Below are 19828 nucleotides of genomic sequence, written 5' to 3' on the forward strand. Positions count from 1 at the left end.
TCCCCAAATTTTGATTATATTCATTACACTGTAAGTCGTACAAATATGTTGTGAAAACATTTTGAACGTAAATATTCAAATTTTCTATCCTTTCTCACCACTTATTTTTTCCCAAAGTGATTGTTTTCGATCCAATTGTTTGATATCCTACAAACTGTAATCAATTAATTAGTAATATGACTATATTTGTCATATTTGTAAATATCATAACCTTACTTTATTTTTCTAATTTGCATTATTAGTTTAGATCTCATAATTATCTAAATAATCGAATCCCATACAATTCGATTCTATTTGCTAACGTTTTAAATATATGGAATAGTAATTTTTTAACTGTAAACCCAAAAATAACGTTTTTCTAAAGAATTATGTCTTTGTTACACATATCCTTAAACCTGAAATATTTTTCGATGAACTATATTTTTCTAATAGTTCACAATCAGAAACCAAATATTTTCTTTTAATCTTATATCACATCCTAACTCATATTCTTCTCACTATCTAAATTACTAGTATCACATTTCCAAACTTATATTTTCCAAAACAAATCCAAAATAATATGTTTAAAGCAATACAGCAAATGACCGCCTCCACACGAAAAAAGCAGTATTCCAATATGTAAAGCGTTGTAAAGGAAAAAACTGCAAATCCCAAAAACATGACTCTAATTTTTTTCGTACATATCAAAATAAACAGTTTTTGTTCTCAAACACCTTGCGTTCAAAGGAAATAAACGACAAATCCAAAAAAAGAAGTTTTTTGTTCGTACAAATTGAAATATACATTTTTTTCTCTTAAACACCTTTTGTTGTTAGAAAATAAACCACAAATCCAAAAAACAGACTCTTTTTTTTTTTCGAACAACCCGATGTAAACAGTTTCATTTCTCAAACACTTTGTACAAATCAATAATTTTGGAAAAAACAAACAAATAAACTTTTCTATTTTTCTGTTTCAAAATATCACTCGATAAAGATTTCAAACTTTATTCAAACTATGAAACGTTCAAAATGTTTTCAATACATTACACAAATATATACTTTTTTTCACTCTGTATCCATAACTTTTTTTGTAACAGAACCCGACGTAGACATATGCAATTAATATGTTCGTCGACATGCAAAAAAAAACTGTAAACATCATTAAATAACTATCGCAACCTCTCCTTAATCTTTCATTACAATATATATGTTCGTATACTATTTTTTATTTATAAAATAACTTTATAAACTTTCCTACCTGAGCGCAGATCAGCTTCCAGCTGCTTCCAGCAATCGATGCTATCCAAAATGGCCGCTAACGTCGACGTCAACGTGAAAACGTCATCAACATGTAACAAGATAAACAAAGGACTATTTATTTATACATGATTAAATAAATTATATTGTTTTTTTTCACATATTATTCGTTGTTAAAAAAATGTGAAAAAATATGTAATAAATTAATAAAAATTGAAAATATTTTTATATATTTTTTTTGTAAAAATAAAACAAGTTTAAAATAAACGTCATTGTCTTTACATTTTTTTACTTTGTTAATTTTACTCTTTAAATGATTTATTCACTATGTAAAATAATGTTTTTCTTCACTTACCTGTATGCTGGTCTTGTTTTCTTTTTCTCTCTCCTCCTTCTATTCTTTTTCTTGCTTACTAATCCATCCCGTTAGGTTACTATGGAGCGATCATTTCAATAAACGAAGGACTAAACCTCCCATTGAAATCAATGTAAAACCGTGGGAAAAAGTGTTTACATTGTTTTACTTATATGTGTATTAAGATTAAAAAAATATATATATTTTCTAAAATTATTTTATAAATAAATAATCTTTGAAATAATAATTTTGTACTTATTTAATACATATAAAGTAAATTAAAATTGTATTAACATTTATGTAAACATTTACACCAAAACCAACATTAAATTTTACTAATAAAATAATTAATAATTAAAATATATACCTCAGTATTATAAATATTTTTTTTTAAATATTTAATAAAATATTTATTTTATATTATATATAGAAAATATTTTTTATTAAATAATTAATGTAATAAATATTAATGAAAAGAAAAACCTGAGTATTAATACTGTGTAATTTATTCTCAATACATTTGTCAAATAAATAATTTAATAATTATATTTTATTATATTGTATATTGAAAACAAATAATACCCGAGTATTAATATTTTATTTTTTATACCTGAGTATTAATATCAAATAAATAATAAAATAATAATATAATTAATTTTAAAATAATTAAATTATAATGTATTTAATAAATAAAAAACAATTAATACCTGAGTATTAATATTTTGTAATGTATTCTGAACAAATGTATCTAATAAATATTAAAATACTTATATTATATTATATTATATTTAGAAAACAATTAATACCTGAGTGTTAATATTTTGTAAAAAACAATTAATACCTGAGTATTCATTGTTTGTAATTTATTCTGAAAACATTTTTCAAATAAATAATAAAATAATTTAATGTTCTTATATTAAATATATGGAAAACATTTAATACCTGAGTATTAATATTTTGTAATTTTTTCTGAAAACATTACTATTTATTTATTTAATTATTTAAAAATATTATTTTCTATATATAATACAAAATAAATATTTGATTAATTATTTTTTTTTATATTATTATAGAAAACAATTAATACCTGAGTATTAATATTTTATCATTTATTCTCAATACATTTATCAAATAAATAATAAAACAATTATATTATATTATATATAGAAAACAATTAATACCTGAGTATTAATACTTTGCAATTTATTCTAACACATTTATCAAATAAATAATAATACATATTATTAAAATCATTTTAACATTTTATTATATTTAATTTTAACATATATTCAATACATATACAACATTTATATTATTAAAAAATAATATATAATTATTTAATATTTTTTATAAAATCTTTTAATATTTTTAAGTTAATAATTTTACGTTGTAAAAACATGCGTTGTAATAGTTTTTGCGTTGTAATAACATGCGTTGTAATAGTTTTTGTGTTGTAAAAAATGCGTTGTAATAGCATTTCGTTGTAATAGTTGCGTTGTAAAGGTCGTTCCCCATCTGTGGTGGATGGGATACTACGCTCACTGCAATAGGGACGTACCAGAACCTGACTAATGGTTCCTCAAACTCCCTATTACAAACAAGTGTCCTGAGGAGGTCTACATGATTTGCTCGGGTGCTCCTGCAAGGGTAGTTAATATAATTTCAGATATGTTACGTTCCTTTGTAGCTTCAGTTTCTGTGAGTCTGCTACTATTGGTATCATCCATGATCAACTGCCAGGGGTCCCGGGTTGTTTGTTTGCCCTTGATCTGGTGCACCAAGATGATCTTGATCTGTGTTGTCATTTGTCTTTCTTGGCATTTTTGCAGTTTCTTGGGTCACAAGATGATGAGGCTGAGTCCTGGGTTGGAGGCATGTCCGGCTTCACTGGGCAGATTTTGTCTGTCCACTGGAACACTTCCTCAGGTCTGTCAAAAAACATTGTACGGCTTTGATTGTTGTCTCTCAGCCGTGTCAGAAGAGCAGCATGTAAGGAATCTGTAATTTCCATGTGCAAGCTTTTGCTGCGGTTAATGACTGATGCTGCTTTTGTACTATCCTGCTGTAGTCCAGGAATATCATTATGCAGGGTTTTGGGGGATCTAAGATTTGAGCTATTGGGCGAGGAATGCACCAGTGTCCGTGCCCCCTCAGCCTTTAGGGAAGCCCATGAAGTGGAGATTATTTCTGCGAGCTCTACCTACAGCATCCTCTACTTGAGATTTGAGTCCTTGTGTACATTTTTAGAGTGTGTTTACCTATCCTTGGAGTGCAGTGATTGCATCTTCTACTCGAGAAACTCTTGATTCAGCCTGGGTAAGATGTTACACTGCGTTGCATAGATCTTGGAGCAGTAGCATGACTTTAAAACCCACCCCGCTGATTGTGGCATCTAGCATATCTCTTGGTTGAATGTTTGCGATGAGCTGTACAACATGTTCCAGGAAGCAGTTCCAGCTAGATGTAGTCATGGTCATCTCTGTGCCCTTACCGTTGAACTTACTCATTGTGCATTGCTTAGTAGCAGGACCAGTAGGTTTATTTTTAGACATGACTGCTGTGAATCCTAATAGGCTGTCATATGTATCCAAGGGGTTGCCCGAGGTAGAAGGATCTCTGTGTGCCACCCCCAGTGAGAATGTGGATTTGAAAGCATATCCTTAGTGTCTATTGTCGTTGTGTGGGAAGGTTAGAGATTCAGCATTACTGTAATAGGCACGTAAGGGGAACCTCCCCACCACAGGCTGCACCGGAATCTAGTCTAACCGCTTCTGCGGAAGGAGATGCACCCTCCCACTAACAGGTGCTGCCTTTTTGCCCATGGCCCAACCAGGTCAGACCTCGTGGCATCCCCTCACTACATTTATATGTTTGTGAGGCCTGATTGCCCCAGCAGGTTATTGTTTAGGAACTGGCCAACCGCATCTCACCTTTCAGATTCTGTAGTCTTCAGGTGACTATCTGTGTGGTGGGGTGCTCGCTTCTGCTGTGCCAGGTGTGTATTTCCCAGAATTGCTCCATGGGTGGGGCATGTCCCGTATGGGTTACAGTCATTTCCCCTGATGTTTAAATCTCTACTCCTGCTAGAGTAAGTCATCAAGCCCAGGCTCTGAGCCTCCACCCCGCCCTATTGTCTCAGGCTGGGCGTGCATTGAACTGGGCTCTCTTCCCTGAAGCTGTGTGTGTCTCGTCCCTTCAATATTGCTTCTTGGCACCGAGCACATCGCGTGTAGGAGTAAGGGCCACTCGGGTTGAGGGGGCCCGCCACGGGGATAATGATAAAGCAGTCCAAGGCCAGTGGTGCGCTGTGACCGCACGGCCGGATGGGGGATGCACAGTTTGCCTGGCACCAAGTGGGTGTCTGCCCCTTGTTGCATTACGCTTGAATGTAGAAGGCACATGCTATTATCTTTTCCCATGGCCGGATTGCTGACCCCACATATATGCATCATATGATTCACATCCAATCCCCTGCTCCACCACAACACCCCCCAATGGCAGTATGCTGGGCCCGAACTCCCTCCTTACTCCAGGTATATCCCTGGCCTTTTATTGCAACATCGATATATTGAGCTCCCTGAATGTGTGACCTTCAAGGCAACCAGGGCGAGCGCTCATCACAGCACTCCAATGCTTGCTCATGGGCCGTAGGATGCACAGCTCGATGGAGGCACTAATATCTCTCTGGGATGTACCTTAATAAAAAGGATACCGATAGCCTCCGCATGTCATGTGGGGACTGTCCTGAGGTACAGAGCTCAGTTGGTGAAGATATGCTGGCAGGATTTTGATGAGTGTGTATTGGGCTATGGGAGCTGTTCTCCAGCGCTCCCGTCATTTCGGACCTCTTGGCCATGCCCCCTTTTCTGCTCCTTTCTGACCTCTTTTTTGCCTCTTTCTGCTCATTTCTCTCCTTTATCGTGCCTCTTACTGCTCGTTGTTGACCTTTATTTTGTTGCTTTCTTCTCATTGCTTACCTTAATTCTGCCTCTTGCTGCTCCTTTCTGACATTTATTCTGCCTCTTTCTGCTCATTTCTGACCATTATCTTGCCTCTTTCTTTTCATTGCTGACCTATATTCTGCTTTTTCTGCTCATTTCTGACTTTTATTCTGCCTCTCACCTCGTTTCTGACCTTGATTTTCCTCTTTCTCATCTTCCTCTTCACTGAGACCGCAGTGGGAGCCTTCAGGCCTCTGGGTCTCAGCTGGCTCCCCGCCTTCTGCGGAAGCTGGCATTGCTCTCACAGAGAGGTATCTGCTAAACATGCGGCTCTCTCTATGTGAGATCAATCCTTTTGTCTGTTGACAGCGTGCAGGAAAACAGACGAAAACTCCTCGATCAGCAAGCATGGCTGGTTTCGCAGCTCTTGCTTGCTGAGAGTGGAGTTTGTGTTTGCTCTGACTTGGTGGGAGGTGTCAAAGCTCCCACCAGATCAGAGAAAAAAGCTATGTCCTGGGGGTGGGCACACCTGGATATAGCAGGAGCCAACCCTGAAGAGTGGTGGTCCCCATGGCTATTATTGACTCCAGGAGGGAGGCCTCATGGCCCCCCTCCTTTTTTCTTCACAGGCCGGACCCGAGGAGGTGGTTGTTTCTGTACCCATATATGGGCAGTTATTTTAATGATTTGGCTCTGATGAGGTGGTGGTCTTCTGCTTCTTCCAAGCCCAGGAGGGGGGGTCCACGTGGCACGCCTCCTTCTCTAAAAATAAAGCCCCTGGGAGATGATGGTCCCCAGGGCTTAAAGAGTCTGAGGAGGGGGGCCTTGTGTGCCCCCTCTTTGTTTAAGAATTGGGCCACCCCCCACTTGGGAGTTCATTTCAAAACAAGGACGGGAGACTGCACTTGTTTCTTTTTTTCAATTTTGCCACAAACCAACGGATGCACCTGAAATTTGGGAGCAAAATTGAAACAAACATGTTTTTAAAACCCAGCAGGGTCCCTCTGGGACCCCATCACCATATCTACAGGTTTTTTGGAGATGCAACTGAAGCTGAGTCACAAGATGGGTGCCCACACTTTCTGGTGGAAGTGTTGGCTGCCAATTAGATTACAGCATTGGGACTGTTGGATCTGCCAAGGATCTACTACCCCAGATATACAAATTTGGATATTGGTTAATATCTCTTAAACTACTAAAAGGATGTATTCCAAACTGCCAAAAGGCACTGCTCTGGACCAGCATTTACCAAATATGGGGTAATTCTGCCCAGCAGTTTGGGCTGTAGTTGTATCTACAGTCCCTATGGAAATTAACATTGAGAAAATGCAGTTTGGGACCTCAATTATTCATGCCCCACTGGACATATCACCCCAAAACTTTCTAGACATCAGCTGAAATGAGAATCAAACTGGTTTTGAAAATTTCGTGAAGATTCATCAAACAGTGTCAAAGTTATTAGCAAAACTATAAATGTTTTTGCTAAGGAAACTAGGTTCTAACTATAACTACCTACAGGCGGTAGTTATAGCTATGACCATGTTTCCATAGAAAAAGAGCTTTGTGACTTGCCTATATCTTTGGTGCCTTTGGATGAATCTTCATGAAATTTACCCAAGAAAGTGTGCCAGTGATTCTTGTTGTGCATGGAAAGTTTTGAGGTGATCTGTCAAGCGACGGTCGAGAAAAAGGAGGGTCATTAAAAGATGCATTTCCCATGTAATTCCCATGGGGCTGCACGGAATTATACCAAATTTGGTAGAAAGGTAGATTTGGTTGGCCAGATTCTCCTTTTTGTTATTTGGAGTAGTTGTTGAGCAATTTAGGAAAATGAAGTTAGTTATATCTGTGGCCACCGGGACTTTGCGTTTAAGTTGTAGCTCATGCAGGAAAATGCAGAACTTTGATTGGGTGCCAACACTTGAAGCCGGAATTGCTGGCAGCCATCTTGAGATTGGGCTTGAACCGAGTCCCCCCAAAAAACCATTAAAAAGTGAAAAAATGGGGCACCGTAGGAGTACCTCGACTCCAATCCTTTTAAAACTTTTTGCTGCAAATTCACAACGGAATCCTTATGCGCCCCCGATCACGACTCGCAAATCAGAGAACAAAAGAATTGATTGAATCCTTCTGTAGAGCCTTTAATAACGATAATACATCGGAGTCCTGTCCTCAATTTCATAACGTAGAAGATTGTCGATATGCATTGATCGGACTGAATAAGACCGACAAAACAACTTAGATCATCTCGACGCTCACCGCGTTAGACTCTCTCTCGGTTTGAGAAAGTTTTAACGACACGCTGCAAAGCTCAAATATGCTTCCTTTGGCGTTCCTAAGTTTTACATGAGACAGATTAGCTCATTTCCAGCTCAAAACTTTGAAGATATAAAGCCAAGCTGCTTTGACTGATTATAGGGTCCACAACTGTAATACTATACAGTCCTGAAGATGGTCTCATTAATGCAAAACTAGAGTCCGAAACATCGACCTACACACTTTTTTCCTTGATATTTATTTGTGGCTTATTTTGAGAAAAAGTGTTGGCAATTGTCACAGTGAAGGTTTACAAGTGTCGAATAACTACCTTCTTGTTTCATTGCATGTATTGTATATGAGTACCCTTTACAAAAATTCTAATATAAAAAGTGAATAGTTTCATATATACACCAGTTTCTGCTTGTTTTATACACCATTTCTTTCTATGATATAGATTGTTCCGCCTTAGACGGTATTCTACCCATTTGAAGAAATTGCATAAAGAAATACGTTTTTTGAAAGAAATCAATTAGCAAGCATACAGTTAATCTTGCTCTCAAATGTTACTATAAAACAATCTAATTACATAACCAAATAAATCCCTTGAAGGCATATTTACCAATTCCTCTTGTTTTGCCCGAGCCCTCAAGGGCAGTTTGGGTTGCCCATTTTATTTACCGCAAATTCACAACAACATCCTTGAAATTAGCTTCTGTGTAATTGAGCCCCTTGGTGGGACAATTCCTGGAGGTGTTTGAATGTGCACAATTAAAAAAGGAGAGGGTGCACAGGGCCCCTCTTCATGGAATTTTTTAAGCCCCAGGGACCGTACCTCTTGGGACTCTATATGTATGTGGGTGCGACAGCTAGGCCTATCTGCCCCTCTAAGACCACCATCACCCCAGGGCAAACATTATAAAATAAATGCAGGGGCCCTACACAACCCCCTGCAGCCCTGGGGACAACCACCTCCTGTATAAATGAGTGATTAGGTGTCTCAGTAAATATATGGGTGAGCGACTGGTTGTGTAGATGTCTGTATCAGTCTGTCAGTTGGTGTGTATGTGGCTGTATGGGTATGTAAGTGGGTAAGTGAGCTTCTATATGGGTGAGTGATTGGTTATATAACAATATGGGTGGGTGAGGGTGTGTGTGACTGCCTGTATGGAAGAGGGAATGGGCGAGTCAGTGTCTGTATGGGTTAGTGAGTATGTGTGTGAGGGGCTGTATGGGAGAGTGAGTATGTGTATGGCTGTGTCGGTGAGTGAGTGCATGTGTCAGTGGTATATGGGAGAGTAACTGGGTATGTGAAAAGCAGTATAGGTGAGTGATGGGATATGTGAGTGAGTAAATGTGAGAGTGGCTGTATGAGGGAGTGTGTTTGTGTCAGTGACTGTATAGATGAATGAATACACGTTAGTATTTGCATGAGTAGGTGAGGAGGTGTGTGTATAACTTTAAGGGTAAGTAGTTGTGTGATTGACTGTATGAATGATTGAGTAGGTATGTGACTAGATCTATGGGTGACTGATTTAGTGTGTGAGTGGCTGTATGGGTGTATGAGTGGATATGTCAGTGGCTGTATTAGTGTGTGAGGTGGTGTATGAGTGGCTGTATAGGTGAGTGAGTGGATGTATGGGTTGATTTATGAATTAATAAGGTCCACTCTGGTCCTGAGGCCCTAGGGAGTAAAGTGGAATTCATTCCCAAACCAGTAGTGCACCAGGAGGAGTGTTTGCAGAGTGGTAAGAAAGGGATGTAACATTTGACCACCTCTCAGCTATCCCATTGTGTGGGACCTACTGGAGGTAACAGGAGGTCTTGTTGGCCCCCAAGGATCCTCGGAATCCAAGGGGGCGTCATCCCCCTAACAGCAGTGCACCAAGAGGTGTGATTGCAGAGTGGTGCAGAATGGGTGTGGGGCCTCCAGTTTTGTGTTGGTAGCTTTTTCTGTAATTGTTGTAATTAAAAAGGAAGGGCGGCCATGAGCCCTGCCTTCCCTGGGCCATTTTTGCCTGAGGGACCCCATTCCCAGAGGCCAGGTATTTTGAGAAATGGAGAAAGGGGGGGCCGCATGGCATCCCTCCCCTGGCAGATTATGGCCCCGGGAACCCCATCCCCTGGGGCATGGCTTTTCCTCTATTTAATTTTTTTATTAAATTAAGGAACAGGGTCACGTGGACCCCAGCAGGACCTGGGCAGTCCCAGTTTTCTGAGAGCATGGGGCCACCCCCTCATTCATATTGTTAAGTGCCCCGGGGAGGTGGCGGTCCCTGGGGCTTCAGGGGACCCGCCATTGGTATTGTTAAGTGCCGTGGGGAGGAGGCGGTCCCTGGAGATGCGGTGGAGCCAAGTGAGCCCCCCCTTATTATTATTGTTCATTGTCCAAGCAGGTGGCAGTCCCTGAGGCTTCCCAAAAGTCTAGATGGGGGGGGCCATGAGCATCCCTTCTTGATTATAGGCCTAGATTTGGACATCCTGGAGGCTTCATAAAAAGATGCACGTAAGACTGCCCATCTTTTTATCAGGGTGTCCACATGCAAATTCACTGCAAAAATTTAATTAAAAAAATACTTTTTACTCCCATCGAGGGCCCTGTGGGTTTCCCCCCCCACTATATCTGGTGGGATCAGAGTATTCCCAACCTTCCCCCTTTTCATTTGTTTATTACTTTTTTGTGGGAGTCGGCTTGAAGCCGAGTCCCAAGATGATTGCCAACACTTCTTGGTTGAAGTGTTGGCAGCCAATCAAATTTTTGTAGGATCTGTGAGCCCACTGCAAGAATTGATATCACAAGATCTCAATATTTTTAAAACGGTAATATCTATGAAGTAACTTAATTGATTTACATCAAAACGCACGCTTTCTGGACTAACATCTAGCTTTCTTCCAAATTTGGTTTAATTCCGATCAGCGGTTCAAAAAATGAAAAATCTCATCAATGTAACATGGGGAAAACGTGTTTTGGGACCCGCTTTTTTCTCTGCCCCCACTTAATGGATCACTCCAAAACTTTCAACACAGCAGCTGAACTGAACCAAAAAGAGAAAGTGTTTTGAAAGTTTTCTGAAGATTTGTCTAAAGATGCCAATGTTATATTTATTTAACTCTGCCACAGTTTGACAAATCTTCACAACATTTCAAAATTAGTACGCCACTCACTACAGCTGCTGTGTTAAAAGTATTTAGGTGATTCATCAAGTAGGGTCAGAGAAAATGTATTTTCCCCATGCAATTTCTCAAAGGAATTTTGAACATGACTACAGTCCAAATCGCTGGTCACCTTTGCACCAAATTTGGCAGAAAGATAGCTTTTAGTCCAATTTGGTGTAAATCGGTTAAAAATGTTTTTGAGCTATTGGAAGAAAACCACATTTGTATATCTAGTGATGTGGACAATGGTGGCTCTGCAAATCCACGAGCCTAAACAAGGTCCTGATTGCCTGACTGCAACTTAACAGAAAAGTTGCGGTTGCCATTATATAATTGGGAAATGGTCACTGGGGCTGAAAAGTAGCATCTAAAATAAATGAAGGGGTAAGTTTAGAGCTTTCCTGATCCCATGTTTGCATTATAGATGTGGGAAAAGCATGTACAATGGGCAACAAAATGCCAGAGAAATTGTTTTTTTTTTCGCCATACACGAGATCAGTGGATTTGATGTGGGGCTCATTGCAGCCCAACATGTAATCCCACAATGGACCCTTGAATCTTGCCGTGAATCAAAAATGCATATATGTATATACTCACACCCATTGTGTTACCCAAACAGACATTCTCACACCCAGTAACACAGTCAGATACAGGCTCTTTTACCCTTTATAACTCCCAGATAGACACTCCCACATACCCTCTGACACCCCTACGGACACACTCACACCAACTACCACACCCATTCTGATGCCCATACAGACACTCTCACACCCACTCACACAGACACTCTCACATCAACTCACACACACAGACACTCTCGTACCCACTCTGATGCCCATACAGATACTCACCACCTGCTTGTGCATACTCTGTGAAGCACTTCAAAGTTTGTGCTATAAAAAACACAATCAATAAAAAATGAAATAAATATGAAAGGGATGTTGTGATTATTTTTCTGTCTGAGTATCCTTCGAAGCAAAATTTAAAAGGTTGCAATTAATGGTTCCCTTGTATGAGAGTAGTATGCCATTCTTGTGCTTGGTTTTTGCACATTTTCAACAAGAATAGATTTTAACTGATAGTGAGAAACAAATATAGAGTACAAAAAACACATTTAACAGGTTTGTTAATGAAGGTGCAGTTTAAAAAAAAGATTGTTAGAAAAGGCATGAGTGCATATAAGGTTGATAAAAGTGAGTAGGATGTTTACAAAAAGTAAAAGGAAATATAAATGGAGGGCACTTGATGAAAGTAAGCAAAAGTACATTGATCACCAAAGGAAGATTAAAAACTTCTAAAGAGTAACAATACCCAGGCATACACCAATCGAAACACTGACACAACCACTCAAACACTAATATATCCAGTAATACAACCAGGTATTCTATACACCCTGACACATCCAGGTATACACCTATGCATACAATGAGACACCCAGGCACACACTGATGCTTACTTTGCTGCACCCAGGCACACACCTATGCATACATCAACACACATAGATACATACCTATGCATTCACTAACAGACCCATGCCTACACTCAAATAATACTAACACAGCCAGGTATTCACTGATGTCTACATTAACACATCCAGGTAGACACTGATGCATACACTAACACACCCATGCACACGCTCATGTATTAACAAAGAAAGGAAGGCACACACTGATGCATACACTGATACAGCCAGGATTACACTGATGCATACACTAACAGACCCAATAATACACTGAGCCTAACACTGACACACCTAGGCACATACTCATGCATACACTCAGGCAGACATTGATGCATAATCTCAACACTTAGGCACACACTAAAGCATACACTGCACACCCAGGTACACACTGATGCATATACAGACATACCTAGGAACATATTTATACATACACTAACACACCAGGGCACATATTGATGCATATACTGACAAACCCAGGCTCACACTCATGCATATACAGACATACCCAGGCACACATTGATGCAACACTGACAATACCAGGCACACACTAATGCCTACATTGACATACCCAGGCACACGGTCCTGCATACATGGACACACCCAGGCACACACTCATGCATGCACTGACACACCCAGGCACACAGCCATACCTACACTGACACATCCAATCACACACCTATGGAAACATTGACATACTCAGGCACACACTGATGCATACACTGACATACCCAGACACATACTCATGTATATACTGATAAACCAAGGCACACACTGATGCATACACTAACACATCCAGGAACACACTCATGCATACATTGGCACACCCAGGCACACACTGATTCTTATGCTGACACACCCAGGCACACTGTTACACAACAAATATACATTACAGCAATAAAAACACAAACACAGCTCTTTTATGATTAGATGGTGTGGTTCCAAATAGAGCTAAACTCTATGTAGGAGAGTAGGATATGCTTCTTACAGTTACCTCCTCTTTTTGCTGATGTATCACTGTTTTCGATTTAGACTGACTGGGATCCTGCTATCCAGGACCCCAGTTAAGCTGTTTCTTCTCTAAATTGATTGCATATACTGTAGGTACATTCCATATTGGACACTGTGGTATCAGTCCCTAGTATATGGTACACCATGTACCCATTGCATAGGTACCCCAGAGGCCTCCCAGGGGCTGCATCATGTATTATGCAACCCCTGAGAGACCATTCAAACTGACACCAAAGATCTGCTACTGCAGCCTGTGTAAGTTGGTGAATGAACCCCTTACTTTCATATAGGTGAACTATATCTATTCTAAATCACTGCACATATAAACCTATCAGGCACCCCTATGGCAGGCCTTATCAATCCTGAAGGCAGGGTGCTGGGTTTTGTGTGAGAGGGTGCCCCTGCATGAGCAGAGCCCCTCTGTAGCCTTCGGAATCTATTCTCCGGGGTTGTCTGTGATGCAGCTAAACCATATATACTTAAGGGCATTATAAACCTCAAGGTAAATGCTAACTTTAAAACGGCTGCTTGGAAACATGTTGTGTTTGGTGCTAAACACCTTGGAATCATACCTCCACACCAGTAACTAGAGTGTGGGAGGTATGGTTCCTCCCTTGTAGAACCACTAGTGTGGGTGACCGCCCTACCCGATGCCAGCTTTCTCGACCTGGGCATCACAAAATGTATGCAGCTAATCACAGACACAGGTCTGTCCTCCTGCTGCTGAGCTGAGCTCGAGTAGGTGAAGGCTTGACAATAGGTTTCCTGTCACATGATTTAGTGTATTGGGGCTGAGTGGGTGCACGCTGAGAATGCCTGAAAGTCTGCGCTGAGGGCACATTTGGTGTCCCTGTGCATACTCCTGTTCAAACCGGTTGCAGGAGCCATTTGCTCCTGCTCTGGGGTGAAACTGGACAAAGGACATGAGTGTAACCACTAAACCAGGGTGGTGAACTATGCTACACTCGCGGAGTTTGCAGAGTTTCTGCAGCTTCGATATTCGCGTAGAACGCAAAGTTACTGTATACTAAGCAATCTGCAACGTAGCATAGCTGTTTTTCTTCTTTGCGCGCTCAATATGTGTTCTCGCACGTGCTGTAACACCTTAGCATGATTCTGCGTTTGCCGACGAGCTTTCCTATCCATTCACGTGCGCCATGAGATTTCTAATCCGCTTGCACGATCCCGCGAGAATGTGTGAACGCAGACACATCATTGGGACACACGATCTGACTTCTGGCGGCAGTGCTGGTAAGATCGCGATCCCGAACACGCAGAAACTGCAACCTGGCAAACAATATCTCTGGAGCATCATAAAACGTTCTCGAAAATGATAATTTTGCTAAAAAAAAACTACTCAGATTGTGATTTGGCTGTTGTTTTTTGTGCAAGGAGTCCTTTTTTTATTTTTTTTTCCAAGAGGAAAGAAGTGCCCCCGAGTCTCCAACTTCCTATTCCTGTCCTGCAGGCTCCTCCCAGTGCTTTGTCCATGTGCTGTTCACTTTCATTTGGCTTTAGAGCTGGAAGGATCACTTTTTGTGTCTGTCTGCTGCATCATATTATTGGATTGGATTTGAGGACTTTTGGATTTGAGATTCACAAGTAAGTTGGAAATTGGAATTGGTGTACTTGTTTGTTTGATTGGGGCATTGTTTGTACCTACATTGGTGGGGGATTTTCATCATTTATCAGTTATTGTTGTGGGTGGCCTGTTTTTTTAGTAGGGGCCTAGTAAGTTGTTTTTCTTTGATTGTAATTTCAGCCAGTAGGCCCAGAGGTACTCATGGGTGCATGTTTCTGTGATGTCTGTTTCATTTTAAACATCATTTAGGGCATGGATGGCATTGGATTGATTTGCTAAATGTGGATTGGGGTGTATTTCACTTTTTGGGTGTGTGTTAATAAATAAATACCTTTGTTGGATGTGTGTGTGTGCTTGTTGTTGTATAACTTTCCAACCTTTCTTTGCCCTGTAGATTTTCGTGTTTTACAATTTTGTATTAAAGCTGTGTTGTTTAGCATAGCAGTCCTCCTTTGTCTGGCCATATATATAGGCCTGCTTGAGTTCATTGTTTTCCATGGCCTTTTGTGACTGTGACTGACCATGTGGCTCGGGGTCTTTTTGTGGTGGTAATTTAGTAGTGTGCTGCTCTTTCCATATAGGCCTGCATGTCTTGTTGTTGTGGGTGCCAGTCATTTTGTGAAGGCAGGCAGTGTGCTTTTGCTATAGGCTTTCATTGTCTGCTTTTAGTTTCTTGTTATTGTGGGTGGCCTGGCCATATGGTGGAGGCCATTTTGTGGGGCTAGCTACTGTGCTTTTGCCATAGGCCTCCAAACTTGTGGCCTAGTCTGCCAGTAGGCCCAGACTCCCAGAGGTACTCATCAGGGGTGCATGAGGCAACTGTTCTATGTTGTCTGTTGAATTTAAACATCATTTAGGACATGGATGGCATTGCATCGAATTCCAAAATGTGGTTTTTGGGGTGGTATTACTTTTTTTTGGTGTGTATTAAATAAATAGGCCTTTTCAGGCAGTTGGTAACCCTGGGCTTTCAGCTCCAGGACTTCTGGCAACTCTGCAGTACGCGACAACGCAAAGTTACACTTTTTACCTTCTTTGCACGCTCAATATGCGTTGGCACGCGTGTGGTAACGACCTTTTGTGAAGATCATGATGTCGAACATGCAGAATTTGCAATCTGGCGAAGAATATCTCTTGAGCAGAATATAACCTTCTCGAAAATGATAATTTGGTCATTTGGCTCAAAAAACTCCTACAGTTGTCATTTGGCTGTAGTTTTTGGAGGAAGGAGTCCTTTTTCTTTTTTTTCAATTTGTTTTAAAGAGGAAGGAAGTTCCCCAGAGTCTCCAACTTCCTGTTCCTGTTCTTTGTTTTCCCTTTCTTGTTATTGTGGGTGGCCTGGCCATGTGGGTGGTGGCAATTTTGTTAAGTCAGGCATTGTGCTTTTGCCTTATGCCTGCATTGTCTGTCTTCTCTTTCTTTTCTTGTTGTTGTGGGTGGCCTGGCCATGTGGTGGCAGCCATTGTGTGGGACCAGCCACTGGGTTTTTGCCATAGGCCTCAAAACTAGTATGCCAGTAGGCCCAGACTCCCAGAGGTACTCATCAGGGGGTTCATGAAGCAACTGTTTGTATGGTGTCTGTTGAATTTAAACATCATTTAGGGCATGGATGGCATTGGATTGAATTGGAAAATGTGTTTTTTGGGGTGTAGTTAACTTTTTGGGTGTCGGTTGAATAAATGCCTTGGTTGCATGTCTATGTGTTGCTGTGTAATTTTCCAACCTTTTTAGCCATGCGGATTTTCTTTTTTGCATTAAAGCTGTGTTGTGTAATAGGCATCCTTTGTCTGGCCATATAGTGATATAGGCCTGCTTGAGTTCATTGTTTTCCGGGCCTTGTGCCTGTGATGAGTGACCATGTGGCTGGGGACGATTTTGTGGTGGTAGTTAGAAGTATGCTGTTTTTGCCACATAGGCTTGTGTGTCTTTCCATTGTTCCTCTTGGCTTACTGCTTCCATTCCCATTGCCATCTGCAGGTCCCTGATGCTGCATCCATCCCACATGATGCACAAATTAAGGCCAAACAGGTTCTACTACATTTGTATTTTTGCTTTTGTTTTTGCTATTCTTACTCTTCCTGAGTGTACACAGTACACTACTAGTAATTAAAATTAAAGAACAACAAATTCCACTTTTGACTGATGTTCTTCTGGCTTTTTTGCTTTTAGGTGCACAAAAGACTGAGGAGGAGGTGTCTGTCATCATCGCCCATTGTCCTGCCAGGCAGACGTCCTGCTGTTGTAAGTGTGATGTGACCTGACCAGACATCTCGGCAACTTGTGCAACTGAGTGCTGCTGACATCTGAAGAAGATGGCCCAAAGAAAGCAGGTACCAGGTCCTTCAAAACCAAAAAATTTGCTGAAAAGAAGGAACAGAAGAAGGAAGTGACACTTAAGTCTGGTGTTCCCCCATCACCTTTTTTGGGAAACTAAAAATTACGCCTGCAGCAGCGGTGTCTGGGGGGAAAGTTGGGGGCAACACCTCCGCATCAGTGGGCCCAAACCACCAACACAGGCCCAAGCACATGAGTGTGGAAGCGGTAGCCAGCATAATGGTGGAAAGCAGTGATGCTGAGCCTGATATAAACGTATCGCTAGCTCAAAGTAGTACCCAATCAACGCAGGAGGAAACACAGCCGCAACCACCGCCTGCAATAGTAGTTGTTGTTCCTCCTGAAGTAGGGACAGTTCAGGAAATTGAGCCTCATGCAGAGGAAGAAGAAGAAGAAGAGGAAGCCACTCATTCAGAAGATCCATTGTCTTCCAAATCTCCAACAAGGAAAAGTAGAACAGCAGGATGATGATGAGCTAGTCATCACGAACATCACTCATGGCCCCGAGGAGATGGAGACCAACATTCTTACCCTATCCAAAATCGCTGCGAGGCATGTAGCACGCATACCTCCAACACAGGTAACACCAACACGACCTACAGCTTCCATATTTATATTAGCAAAGGCCCGGCAATGAACTACTTCCAGTACAACCACCACCTCAGTAGAAGTAGGTAGTCGTACAGCACAGAGTCAAATTCAACACACACCCTCCAGTTCATCCGGTATTGGAAGTGTCACCTCCAGCAGGAGGCAAACGTTAAGCTCCCCAGTTTGGGACTTCTTTACGGTTAGCGAAAAGGAGGAGAACATTGCTATATGCTCCATTTGTAATACCTCTGTTAGTCGGGGTAAGCTTTGTACAAACTATGGTACCAGAGGCCAAATAACCCATCTGAAAAAACACCCCATGATTGACTGGAAGGACCACCTTCACGACATAAGAACTGTAACCAATCATGTTGGTGGGGATAAACAAGTAGTAGATCCAATCACGGTGGAAGAGGAAGGACAGGGAGACAGTCTCTCTGGTAGTGGTACACAAAGTATCCCTGTCCCCAGCAGTGCAGTGTTATCATCGCCCACATCTTATTCAGCAACATCTCAGTGGCACTAGGGTAAGAGTCTGCCTGGGACAGCAAGGAGTACCTCAATGAAAACAAGTGCATCATTGAGCCTAAGGAAAACCATGCAGCCTACCATTATCGACATGTTTAGGCTGGAGGGGCAGTACGAACACGACCACCCAATAGAATGCTTGTACAATTCGAAGCTGGCTAAAATGTTAGCACTGGACCTTCTCCCTTTTTCTTTTGTTGAAGGGGTGGGTTTTCTTGAATTTGTGACAGCCATCTTCCCAAAATGGCAGGTTCACAGCTGCTACTATTTTGGCCACGTTGCTGTTCCAGCACTACATCAAGACGTGCTGGAATTGCTTGGAAAAACCTTGAAGCAGAGTATTGTTCATAGTATCCACCAGCCATGTGGACCAGTTGCCAAGCCACTGATTACATGTGCATCACTGCATACTGGATGTCATTTAATTTCATAAGTATTTATTTCGATTTTAGAGATCATAAAAGACAACATTATAAAGGGGATTAAACATTAACACAATTGAACTTATACATTAGCTTATCAATCGGCAGATTATCATAGTACCACAAAACTTTACAGGGTTATGACAAATTATCAACCCTCCAATTACTAATTAAAACAATAAGTTAAGTAAATTAATTGAGGAGTTTCATATGTTTTTGCATCAATATAAAATATGTACAGTTCATTACCAAAATTTTAAGTTTAAAAAAAACAAAAAACAGACAAATAATAATTCTGGAGTTTACACATACAACTTATATATACATTTAGATGGCATGATCACATTTAGTTACTTTAAAATAGCACACAATTTATCAATGTGGACATGATTTACGAGCTCGAATTATCCACATCCAGTGCAGAAACTTCGCAACAGCTACGACCACAGGCTGGGAGTTATTAGTTCGAAGAATCCTTAAGGACTCACAACCTGTTTTAAGACCTAGCTGCAGACAGATAGGTTTTAACCATGTTTGCCTGGGGACTTTATATTCGGGGCAAATAAAGAGGATATGTCCAATACTTTCTTGTTGAGTGGGACCGAAAGGACAACTAGTGTTACATCCACCGCTCCATTTCGCCGTGAAGGTATTAATAGGTAATGTACCAACCCTAAACTGATGATATTTCTTCCGATCCACAGGGACGGTAATCCAGTCCCAGTAACCCTCAAGAGCAGGAGAATGTTTTAATTCCAGAAACTCCGTGGTTAGAGACGGACTTGGACAGCAACCAAATCTTTTCAATAAAACCATGTTCCAGTACAGTTCTCTAAAAAATTATCTTGGTTGGAATGTCTTTTGTGGGGGTTAGAGATCAGATATCTGCTGATGTTGACGCTGCTGAGATTTTTTATGTCACTCGCAAACATGCAAGTATAGCCATGTTTGCCAT

The sequence above is a fragment of the Lissotriton helveticus genome, chromosome 1_2, assembly GCF_964261635.1.
Source record: "Lissotriton helveticus chromosome 1_2, aLisHel1.1, whole genome shotgun sequence".
In the NCBI taxonomy this organism is placed as follows: domain Eukaryota; kingdom Metazoa; phylum Chordata; class Amphibia; order Caudata; family Salamandridae; genus Lissotriton; species Lissotriton helveticus.